The sequence below is a fragment of the Topomyia yanbarensis genome, chromosome 2, assembly GCF_030247195.1.
Source record: "Topomyia yanbarensis strain Yona2022 chromosome 2, ASM3024719v1, whole genome shotgun sequence".
NCBI lineage: Eukaryota > Metazoa > Arthropoda > Insecta > Diptera > Culicidae > Topomyia > Topomyia yanbarensis.
This window is the reverse complement of record NC_080671.1, coordinates 198,849,322-198,862,584: the sequence shown is the minus strand read 5'-3', so window position 1 is coordinate 198,862,584 and position 13,263 is coordinate 198,849,322. Positions and strand designations below refer to the sequence as shown.

Here is a 13,263-nt window from a genome sequence, read left to right as displayed (position 1 = left end):
CAGTTTTTGCTAAAAATGTAAACCAAAGTCGCTCGCATACGTGTCATAAGTGTCTATTGATGACAAAATATGTATGACAAATATTCACAGAAGATTTCATATAAAAATGAATCAGAACTGATTCGTAAAATCATGCTTTATAGATAACTATGCCCAATGTTGTACCATGCGATAGCAGCAATATCAGGTTACAAAATGATGATATTGTAGTTTACAATTGTCCAATTGCATGGAAACGTAGCCAAAGACAGTCAAAATTGATAAGTTTTATCAGTTTTCAATAAGATTAAAACATAATGAAGATATATGAAAAAATCATTTTCCGTCATCAACGGAAACGGTCCCTGTCCCTGGCAGCACTGCTACATTGGAATCCAACCAGACTAATTGCAATAACTTCAGTTCTAGAGCTGATCCTTGCAACTGTTAATACTCAAATGAAAGGCAATAGTCACATTTATTAGCCTTACTTGTTTTTGTAAGCAAATCTTTCCTCAATCGAAAGTTATAGCTGTTTAAAAACGTTGTTATCCGCAGACAACATTGGCATGAATGGGTTAATATAATAATATATTAATCATGTAGCCAGGTTTCGATGAGTACAATAATTTCATAGTCGCAGGAAATGGGGGCAAGTAAAAAAGCTTGCGTTTTTGTTCTCATTCCACGAACGTTCTGGCAATAGACGATCAGGACATCAGGTTTGCAGTATATTATCACTCAAAAAGACAAGCTAAAAATGTGACTTCAAGAAGCAAGAGCCAATGAAATGAATAGCCTCCTTTTTGTCGTTTTATCAGTGAGAGAATCAAAATCCCGAAAACACTCACTCATTTGTATTTCAAATCACAAGTTCATCGAAACTAGAGAACTGTAACTAGCCGGGCCTTTGAGACCCCTTGGCTTTTTGAGGGTTAAAAATGCCAAAATTACTTACTATGTTGATTTCATGAAATGATGCGGTTATCGGTCATTTTTATGTTTCAGATAATGCTGGTGTCCTAGGAATAGTATTATACCCTCTTACCCTATATATGTATGTACAACAGAAGAGTTGCAAAAATTTCAACCGAATATAGCTAACTTTTTCCCGCATACTATAGTTAGGGTCCTTTCGAACTTCGTAATAATGAGTTCGGTTTCGTGGAATTCCAAAGGTAATATAGTAAGAAATTTACATACTTCTAAAGACCAATATTTTCAAAAATATTTTGGCTATTACTACTAATCATCATTTCCACGTGCAAAAGTTATACAAGGATAGTTTATAATGTACATATAACAAGTTCTGATACCCTAATGGAAGTATCCTATACTACAACCATAATTAGCGTTACTCGTCCTACAATCCTCCTCTTTAGGACACAGTGTTGAATAGTAAAAGCCGGCGCTGCTAACTGGTTAAAATATATAAATTATATAAAATGACGTAAACGGGTCCAACATCCTATCACGCTCGCTAGCTAATAGAAACTAATTAAAAAATCTAAAATTAAGGCCGCAAGTTAGCTGTGCCTAATTTAGGAACGAGATTTAATTTTCAACTCACCTATAAAGTCTGCTTAATTGTACGAATACAACTATATGTACATGGCCGTCAAGAACTGATTGCCTCATTGTTAGCCAAATCCTTGGCGTGCACTATTCCAACCAACCAGTGAGTCCACGGAAAAAATACTTCACCACACAGAAAAATAAAATAACCTAAAAAGAGTTGTTGGAACTTTACTCAAAAATAGGTAAATTCTGCTTCAATTTGAGTATACTTAAAGTTGAGCATACAAAATTAATCTTATTGATGATACCCCAAAATTGAGTCAAAAGAATTCAATTTTATGTAGTTTTTTGTATATATGTACACCCTATTAAAAGTTTCACGCCGCTCTGGAGGTGCACGATAACAATAGTAAAAATAACAGTTTGTCTCCTTCCTGATCCACATGCTTTCGATTTTTTGCGTTCATTTCTATGCGCTACGTTAAATTTGTTTTAGCGCACAATTGAAAGTGAAATACTTGCATGGAATCGGGTTTTTCACTTTGTAATTTACTATCATCAGGAAAATAAACACGAGAGCTAATCGTTTGCATCACGCATTTAGCCGTGTCGAATAAAGGAATTAAACAAATCGTTTGAGATTCCACAGCTGATCGAAAACCATTTTAACGTAAATCATGGAAGAGAAGCACAACCACATTGCCAAGGTTAAACGTTATTGCTTTGGTTTTTTGCGTCGTTTGCGCAATTTCAACAATGTTTATACAATACACACTCGTGTTAGTTGAATGAATCCCTCTCTGTCGGAAATATAGTTACTCTAGCTTGTGTGTCTCCGTTATACTCAACAAAGACGTATTCAAAAATTGATTACTCTAGAGTTAATTTAAACACTATCGTCGTACTCTCTCGTCCACCCTTTAGAATGTATTATCTGCACTGAATATTCTTTCAATCCTTCATATAGTTTGTATATCACCCGGAATTTTCAGCTCACAATTGTTACGCCTAAACTGCACCTTTAAATATGGTGTATATTTGTTTTTGACACAGCTTTTCCTTTAGCATTTTCTAAATCAAATACACACACCATCGTTGGTTGATAGGGGAACCGAGCAGCGGGATGGAAAATCAACCGAGGCATATAGTACGGAGACGCTGTCAGCATGTGAATGCGGCGTGCAAAAATTTAACCCTCCAAGCGAAATTGAATCAACAGACTCGGATACATCCCGATCAGAAAAGTGGAGCAGAGTGCTGTCAAAATTAGATATTTTCGTGAACTGGTATGCAATACTCTGCAAAATATGATATGTGAGCTACCAAAAATCAAAATTTCAATTTCCAGGAAACCTGTAAACAATCAACGTGGAAACGTTTATTCTTCTCCGAACACAGCCCAACGAAACATTTTTTCATATTTGGAAAATTTTTCCTAACAATCGCTAATACATTGTAAAAAAATGGCGGAAGTAAACGAATAACCTATTGACATACTCAAAATAGCTTTATATGAATATAATTGTATTATCTACATCTGAAAAAAACGAATCCGCCTTATGGCGCCACAAAATTCAAAGCGTGTGATCTCTAAACGCCTTTGCCATTTTATATGGATTTATCATGCAAGTTACTAGTGCAAGTTTATTTTGAATAGTTTGAACAAACAAATCTTTGAATTTATAAAAACAAACATAGGAGAAAACGCTTTTTGGTCATACCTTACGGTATTTGTTTAAAGAAAAACAATTTGTTAAATTGATAAAAGTCACCATGTAAAATAACATGCTCTGCAATAATTTTATTATTACTTTCCGATCGGGATGATTGAGGTGGCTGTGTGGCGAAACCCAGGGTGGTTATAAAACAAACTAATTGTCTACACTCTGGGCTAACTAACTACTCCAGCAGCAGCAAAGTCGAACCAAGAGCTCCGTATTATCAAGAGCTTTGAATTTTATCAGATTCCTATGATGGTATTGATTGAGGTATGTATTAGTTTTTAAATTAATCTCAGTCAGTGAGCGAACGCTTTGGCACCACCATCCATCTACACCAGAGCTGGGGGTAAATAGCTACTGACGGCAGACAGCACGCCAGGATTTATTTCCATCATAACATTTACTGATGTGCAATTTATAAATCGCTTCACATCATTACTGATGTAATGAAATGAGACGAAATTGCACATATTAGGAATAGGTTGGTGATGGGGAAAAATGTATGTATGTGTGTCATCTATCCAAGAATTCAAATGGTTCGCCTTTTCCTGCTACCATCTCCTGAATTCAATTGTATTAAGCTATGTTATGTAAGATTTTCAAGTTTCGAAATTGGATTCAAAAGTTACACGGAATATTCTCAATTGTTTTATTAAATTTAGCGTCAAATTGATAATAGTTGTTTGACGTTTCAGATAACTGCAATAGAAGATAAAACAGGGAAATGCTGTCACAATGATCCTTCAAACAATTATGGATTTAGGTTTATCTCTGTACTATCAATATACCCCACACCGCACATTTTATGTAACTTTTTATTAAAATAATCTGGAATTTCTGAATCGAGCTTCATTCAGTTAGAAGAAAAATTCGTGAGATATCCGCATTTCAGGGTACAACGACCGTGATTGACGCTGCCATCCGTTCATGATTAATTCAATTGGCGATGGAGCGCATCCGATCCGATCGTGCGGGGCCATTGCATTGGAAACTGACAAACTTATCAGATTTAATTGTTTCCAAAGTTGTTGATCGCAAAATGGCCTGCTATTCAGGTACCAACCACATAATCCGGTTGCACGAGAGCGGGTTTTTGCTGTCGACTAGAATCATTCGAGTGAAGCAATTTTTCCGCACGATAAACTTTTGTTCAATTTAGTGTAAAGTTTGTTTTTACTACATTATATTGAGCCAGATGGATGAACTTTAAATAGTGTTAATTTGCCGAGTAGCTATGTGTACTCTATTTGCAAAGTGGTGACGCTTTACCAATTTCACAAGTTTTTGTCCGAACATTGCAATTTGAATCGAACTATCCGAACGTTCAACCAATGGCATCTGCCAGAGATTAAATCCAATAAAACGGTCTACGGAGCTGAACTGAAATAAGTCAATTGAAATTTTTCGAACTAGATGCCACATGGCATACATGTTGGCATAGCATTGAAATACCAGCACTAGATTTAATTTCTTCATTGTTTTTAATCTATTTAAAGGTCCCCTAGTAACAATTGAAGTTTTATAGCACGCTACAAGTGCAGTCTAAGTTTTATCAGTGGCTATAAAACTACCATAAAACCTCAATTGTTACTAGGGTTCCCTAGAGCTTGGTACAATGTAGACCAGTATGATATAACTAACCTCCATTTTATAAATTTCCATTAGTACTACATCTATAGATACCTCACCGAAAGAATTTGTTACTTGAAACTTGTCTAGCAAGAATATCGGCTTTTTCATTTCCTTCCACAATGACTCAATAGGGTAATAAGGATGCAGCCCATTTCCAAAAATCATCCCTGGATGAATGTAAACCAAACAATGTATGATTTAATCATTTTTATCCATTACAAAAGTATCTATAATACACGTAAATGGTTTTCGTTATGGAAAAAATCATAAAATTTCAACGAAGTGAGTTAATATCTATAAAAAATACAAAAGGCTATTTCAATATCGCGGACTATAATGTGACTTTAACAAGTTTGACCAAAATTTTTCTGTGGTTGTTTAATAATTCACGATTACTCCCTTGAAAGCCAGGACGCCGCTACGAACAATGGCATGTGGAAACTTTTTTGAAGCGCGAATCGAAAAACCCGTTTAACACAACCCAAGAAACAATTTTAGTTTTATTAAAATCTATTCGCGGTTTTGAGATTTCTTTTGTAAAAATAGCATTAAAACATTGAACTCCCTGAGGTTTCCTAATCATCGCTTTAAGATCACATTCCACCTAGTTAGCTACATTAAGTTTTTAAAGCTTTTTTAAGAATGCACAAAAACCTGTTATAAAACTCTTCTAAAGCAGCATACATATTCTTGAAAAAGGTTTTTAAAACCGCTGATGAAGACATCCTAAATGTAAACAAATAATATAAACATCGTCTTTGTATCGGGTCTATTCGTGAAAAGTAATAATCAGAGTGTGCGTTTAATAATCAGGTTAGTGAAATCTTAATAAACAGGTTAGTTTATTTCTAATAATCAGGTTAGTGAAATCTAATATTAAATTTTCGAATTGGAACTTTACCAGTCATGAAAAACTTGCGCTTCAATTTTTTATCGCGAATGTAGCCATAAAATTGTGAATCGCATCGCTTTCATTATAATGCTGTTTTAGCATAAAAGTACGCAAAGCTAAGTAAATTAAATAAAATTACTAATTCATCACAATTTGTATACCAATTGATGTTCTTCAATTATTTCTGGTGTTTAGATAACAGTAAGAAGTAGATACAGGGGTGGGCGTAGCGTATTGGTAAATCGATTGCCTTGTACGCAGCGCACCTGGGTTCGAGTCCCGACCCCGCACATAGGGTTAGAAATTTGTCATAAGAGATTTTTCTAACCCGAAGAGGCGAATGACCCTAAGGTTAAAACCTCTATAATCGAAATAAAAAAAAGAAGTAGATACTTATTCTATATTCTCTCATTTAGAAAATTTTCAATAATTTGTATTTCATGACAAAAAGTTTTTACAAATGGCGACTCAGTGGCACTCATAATAATGGCATCCAGTAATTCGCTGGATGCCATTATTATTCAACAGTATAGCCATAAATCAAATTGCTCACTATGAATGCGTTGTAAAACTGCGAGTATTTATAGCTGCAACGGTGAAAGCTTGACACTATTATAAGAGTTTTGAAGACGCTTTGCGTAGACTATCTTATTTTATAGAGAATTTTAATAAAACAACATTCAGCCTGGTCACAGGGGTTTATAGTGCTATATAATTTCTTGTGCACTTTAAAGCTGACATAAAGCAAATAAAAAGGCCGTAAAGATTTTATTTATTGTACTCAATTACACAATTTATTGGAGGTTTGAGGATAGCTTTAAGAAATTAATAAGACCTGAATAATCTGGCAATGTTTATTACTTTTATAAAGCCGATAGAAATGGTGGTGACTGTAATAAATCCTTTATAAATTTAGTTAAAACCGAAAAGCATTAGATTTGTTGCTTGGAAATATAGTATACACTAATCCCTTAAAAAACGCCAAGAAAGAAAAATATTTTTTTGATTATTTTGAATGAGAAACTTTAACTCGTTTATCTCAAAAGCGATGAAATGTCACTTAGTCCAGTCTGACTTAACAACGGCTATTTCATCATTATTCAAATGCGGAAAAGTGCCGACAGATGACTCAAACCTCTTCGTGTACACATGCGAGCATCATCGAGGCAAGCATCGTCCGCCGTTACTCGTCCCTCCAGTTCGGTGAAGCTAATCTGCCAAGTGCGCTTATCAACACATCAACACATCACCGAGAAATTTTTCAAATTCTCTTAATTTCCGTCGTATCAAGGTGAATATCGCAGTAGCTGGTGTCGGTGAATCCACCAACACCGAAAATCGACTGTGACTTCGTAGTCCACCAAGTTTGAGTTCCTGATCCTCAAGAGAGAGGACTACCGTTGATGATAGGAACAGCGTTCAGATGGACTATTTCCGGAAAGGTATTCATCGATCAATACATCATACGTCGCGTCAGCCATTTCTTCACCATTGACCGATGCCTAGAGCAAGCGCTGCAGAAGTTCTGGAAGCTAGAGACTGTTTGGCCGTGTACTCCGAAGGAAATTTTTTTTGAGCTTTGGGAAACAACCATAGCCTGATCCACCTACCAAGGACTGCAAATCAATGCACCTGGAGAAGCTCTTTGATCCGGTGGACAACTTGAACCTCCACTGCTACCATCCGCATCATCCTGTGTTCAAAGAATCCAGCACAACAAGGCCCGTGCAAGATGTCGTCAGGATTTTGCACCAACGATAAGCTCGTTGGACTTGTCGTCCAGGAAGACCTGCACTAGATCGCCACCGTAGCCGACATCGAAAAAATATACTGGCACATCCCGCTCCACTTCGAGGATCAGCCGCTTCAGCGCATTCTCAGGTGTCCCAACCAAAATGAACTGCTCGCATCGTACCATTACCCTTCAACAAATTGAGTCGGATAAAGGCGAAAAATACCCCACCGCCCAAGATGTAGTGGAACAAAATGTTTGGGTTGGTCATTTCTTATCGAGAACATATCTAGAGAAAATTTTCAATATACCCTAGGACGGTTGCTCAGCCGATATCTCAGCTGTACGAAGGCACCCGATATGTTTTCAGAGTATACAACAAGCAACAGAGACGCAACTGACACTAACCACCTGGCGCCAGATGTTATGGGTAATCGGAGGACGTGACCTCGTTCGTCGCATCTTTTGAGCAATACAATGCCAACCTCATGTGCATCTCCACCCCTGCTGTCCACAACAGACTGATCTCTGGTCGTCTATTGCGGTGAGCGCTTCAGGTTATCCTCCGATGTATTGTTCCACGAGAGTTTGACATCCAATTAGCTTTAAATTGAATGAATGAAAGCTTAACAAGATGAAATAAACTGTAAATTGTATCCGATCATACTAATAAGACTAAGTTTTTCTTTTTTTATATTTACAGGTAAGCTGACTTTACACACGTAATCAAGTTCAATACTTTCTAGAACGGTAAGCCTTGTCAGTTAATTATATTGCGCAAAAACATAAAAGCGAAAACTATATATCAAGAAAACTTACCACTGAGAACTGACACACAGGTAGTTTTTTTTAATGTGTGTATGGAATAAAACTGCCGTTTTGAAATGCCACCAGCAAGTAGCAACTTACCGCTAGCCAGCGCTACGATCGGCCAACAAACGCTATACGGGCGTTGCGTGCAAACTTGGATACAATGATAATTCATGCAAGCGAACCTGTATGAGATGGAGATTTTCAACGCATTTTCATTTAAATTTTTACATAGGTTTTTCAGGATAGTTTGCTCTAGCTTATATGTATGTTACATTCAAATGAGACACGATGTGGGTTACATACAGCGCCTATGTCTAGAAGTATAGCTTATAGTAAAAGAATCTCTATCTATCAATACAGAATGTACCATCTTCACCCGGAAAAGTGGTTTAGGTTACTGTCTCCAGATTTTGGACAAAGTCAGGGGCGGTTCAAGATTTTGGACAAAGTTAGGGGCGAATTATTCATTGAAAATCAGTGAAAGATGATTTTGAGTTTGAAACTGATTGGAAATTGGAACAAATTTAAAATTTCTCAACGAGATGAAAATTTCCAGGGCCTCTTGCATCCGCCCTGGCCAGAGTTGTCAGTTATCTTGATATATCATAAAATGAAACAGATTACAAAGATCGAAACAAGAAAAACACAAAGCATAGCCTCCACCCAGTACGTCCAGCCGGAAAATGAACCGCTTTTCTGGCTGACCCCAACCTCCAATGACACAACTGATTCTAATTAGAATCGGTTGTGTCGCTGGAATCGGAATACTAACCAGAGCCGTCTCATTTTTCGGCTGGTCTCACTGGGCAGCTTTAGTCCAGGAACGTAACACAGTTTTAACAGTTGCGATGCATGCGCATTACTATTTCAACTCTAGGATTTGGATTCCTTCGGTGTCTGTAAATCTAAATTAACAACAAAGCTGAAACCAATCGCCGGTCTGTGGTTTTAAGGCCTACGCAGCCGTATTTATCGAGCAAATGCACCAAAACGCCCACTCGTTCTAGGTAATATGTATTTGCAAAAATGAAAACCTCGACCAGAGTGTGGTTTGGTTTCATCGTTCTCTGTGCAAGCTTGGCAGAAACTGTGGTGGTTCGTTGAAATGACGGCAAATTAGTATATTTACGCGTATAGACCTTGCACCAGCGGCTTTGTACTATCATTAAGTCTCGTGTAGGCAAACATCCGGTGCATTTGTATTGCAATGTTTGAACAGTTGTGCGAGGAAAGCTTTCTAGGTAAATATTGCAAAAAAGGGAGGTCAATTTCGCACTGGATAATCGTTTGGAATTGAGCATAATGGAAAGAAAGAAATCAGATTTGCTGCTGATTTCTGTTTCTGGTTTTGGAATACAGTGAAGACCCGTTTTTATCAGCCACTTGGTGAATTTGGGGGCTGATAAAAAAGACACATTCACAAAATCGGGACAAATATTTTTCTTTCTTTAACTAAACCGCAGCTCTTAAACTATTCTTCTTTAGTCCCTAGATATAGTCACATAACCCTTTCTGATTATTAAGTTTAAAATTCCCTTGAGGGGGCCTGACAGCGCAAAAATTAAACAAAAATAAAATTATTTCTACGATTTCTAAGAGAAGAAAAGTATACTCAAGAATGAATTTACTCGAATTCAACTTGGTTCGTCTGCTAGAGCCCAATAAAAAAACAACTATCAATTGTCATATGAGGCTAAAATAGTCAGTTAAAAAAGGAGAAAGAATCGGGAGCTGACGAAATCGGGGACTGATAAAATCGGGTCTTCACTGTAGTTCAGTTTAAAGAGAAAACAGAGACAATAGTTATTATTTCAACTGATAATAATTTATTTTTGCTTATTTTCATTTAATTCATCCAACAACAAATAGTCTAATAGGAAGTCTAATTATAAAAATAAAGATCGCGATATTTTCTGTACAAATTTCTGCGACGGGTCATCAAAAGCGAAAAGCATACTGGTACTGAAAACAAAAAAACAGGAAAATATGAAAACAAGAAAACAACGGTATTTCCGGTACTATGCAAATTTTTTTATGCATATATCTAATCTAGAGCTAAAACTTGAAGAGAATTAACTTTCAAACTCTATAATGGGTCGTTTTCGACCCACACGATTTTTTCAATGTGCTGTACTTTTTAAAACGTGCCAGATGGCAGCACAGGTAAAAACCTAGTTGGTGTAAGTGCTATAGTTGTGCTATATAATTTTGGTCAGTAGATACGTAACCTGAGTGCAATCAGAGAAGAGAAGTACCACTTCGAACAAAAAGAATCACGAAAGTTCTCACAAAAGCGAATCGGATTTGTTGCTGGTTTTCCTTGCTTTGATTTGAGAGTGCACCCTTATGACGTTTCAACTAGTATAACTTTTGAGACTGGCTCGTATAAATCGTTGCAGGCGGTAAGGTCGAGCTCCGCTAAAGCGTACGGTAAATAACAGAAAATGTATTATTGCATTTCGTATCATAGATTTTACTTTTCTGATTGATATTGTGCTTATTGCTGTATGTAATCATTGAACGCTCGTGTTCAAAAACGACATTATCTGTTATTTTTGCGGGACGTCCAGAGAATCATCCAGTTTCAACGGAGTGTTCTCTATTTACCTAGCCCGACGGAAATGCTTTTATTAATTTTACACATTGAAGAGTAACCTGTAAGGAACCTTTACTAAGCAACAGATGATTGCAGAGCCCTCTTTCTAAGTAGTGGAACGTGATCTTCTACATGGGTGGTGGATTTTTCCATTTGTCATAATTTGTCGTCAAAATATTACTTGTGATAATTAAGCTGAAGAAATAAACTTTTTTTTGAATTCCAATCCAATGCAGTGAAAGCTAATGTGAGTACTTAAAGTCACAAGAGCTTTTAGTACATATTAGGAAATACAATGGAAGATTTTGTCGTGATAATTCAATTTTGTAAAAAAAATATTAGTGATTTTGCGAACAAAAAAATAATAAAAGTTTGATCATACATCAGCTGCATCAGAACAAATCGAAAACAGCATATGGCTTAATGACCCAATTAACGTATACAATCTCGCAATCGTCGGTCTTAACAGCATTTGAATTGTTTTCTCTAACAGTCTAACTATTTTTAAATTTATTTTAGAAAAATTCTTTAACTTGGCTGCTGAGTAACTGATTAATAATTGCTTCTCGGTACGCAGATCTGAAAAGTGTGTAGCAGCGTAAGTACAGATTTATCTAGAAAGGTACAGATTTTTCGAGTATTTTTGGTACAGATTCTGTACGACAAGGGTAACATAGTTTTGTAAAAAAGTACAGTTTGGTACAGATTTTTTTAACATGACATGTAAAAAAAATTTAACACTGCGATGCATACCAGTAAACAGGTTGTAAATGTTGAGTTAGACCGCTGACAAAGTGATGGCGAGAAACTGAGCTGGAGCTAGCACTGACATTAGGATGCGGGATTCGGGAAACTTGCTTGCAGCAAATCAAACGATTGATGTCAAAATAGATCTGTTACAGTACCAGGAGAAACTGGAAGTACTTCTTCTCATTTTATACTTCTAGTAGCAAACCGAATTCAAAAATAGCAAGTTTTTTGTTCCTGTTTGCTACGTAGCAGCTAGGAACAAGAAGCGTGTATTGAAACAAACCTAATGAAAGCCGAGCGGATCTGCGCGGATTGCTTGCGATTATTGTGATAGGCCGTTTACAGAGTGGCGGTGAGAAACTGTGTAGGGGCTGGTAATGACAGTAGGATGCGAGATGCGGGGTACCTACTTGCAGCGTATCAAATGGAACCTGTCAGAGTGAAAACAGGTAACAGGTGCAGATCCGCTCGGCTCTCACTCTGACATCATCCCTTTGGTTTGCAGCAAGCAGTTTTCTCGCATTATAATGTCAGCTCTAGCCCCAGCTTAGCTTCTCGCCGCCACTCTGTAAGCACCCATAGAGTACTTGACAATCTGCAACTGTATTAGTGTGTTCAACGATTTGTTTTCCTCCACCTTAACGACGCTGAGTCCTTCTGGATAAAGACTTCACACGTCAATCGTTTGTTTACCATTTATCTGCCAGTGTCATTCCAATCGAACACGAGACCTGTCAATGTCATTCCAATCGAACAGAAGACTTGTCAAATGTTGCAATCTGATGAATGAATTTTGGAAAGTATTGTGATAGTGAGTTAAAATATTTTGAATAAATTTCTGTATCGAATCTCTAAGGCAATGTAAAACACAACTTTTATCATTACAGTGCCTTCTAAAAGTGGCATCAACCATTGCAGCTATCCGTAATGTTATTTTCTGGTAAACCACCCATTCGGACCCATTTCGTACGAAGGTCGTAGTTCACCAAGAAGCGAAAAAACCAATATTTTTCAAAACCGGCGGTAATTTTATTGGTACAAAACTTCACACTTTGTACTCACTTCATGATGAAGAAATTATCGACGTTGCAACTCTGCGATAACTGTAGTATACGAGTGAACTGAAGTTAACGCTGTGACAGTGGTGCTAGTTTGCGGAAAATAATGTTGCCAAACGATTTTATTTAGTTGGGATAAGATGACGAGTCTTTATTCAGCAATTCAGCGTCTTTACTCCACCTGTCATAACTGAAGAAAAACAAAGTGTAAATAGATTTTCGGTCGGAATATTTTCATGATGGATCCTAACTAATCAGTAATGTACGTATCCGGAATAAGTTTTACGGCGGCAAAGATCATTACAACACCATTAAAAATACTTTTGGCGAGCTACTTCAAATGTTTAAATTGACTGACAGTTTTATATATGACAGTTGGAGGAAAACAAACCTCCAATTCGTGTGTGTGATGATGATGTGCATAGAACTCTATAGGCTTCATTTGATTTGCTGAGTCCAGGTTTGTCACATCTCGCATCCAAATGTCAGTACAAACCACAGCCAGAGTTGCCACATTCACAAATTTTTCTTTTATGTCACAGATTTATTTAACAATTAGGCAATCCATGAGA

The 13,263-nt window shown here is 36.8% G+C and overlaps 1 long non-coding RNA gene across 1 annotated transcript in view; it reads left to right on the top strand.

Moving 5' to 3' along the window:
- Positions 1-8,465, top strand: part of LOC131682633 (uncharacterized) — a 59,154-nt gene extending 50,689 nt beyond the window's left edge. The window contains exon 3 of the long non-coding RNA XR_009304112.1: positions 8,178-8,465. This is a non-coding gene — a long non-coding RNA (uncharacterized LOC131682633). The remainder of the gene's footprint in view (positions 1-8,177) is intronic.
- Positions 8,466-13,263: the final 4,798 nt, after the last annotated feature.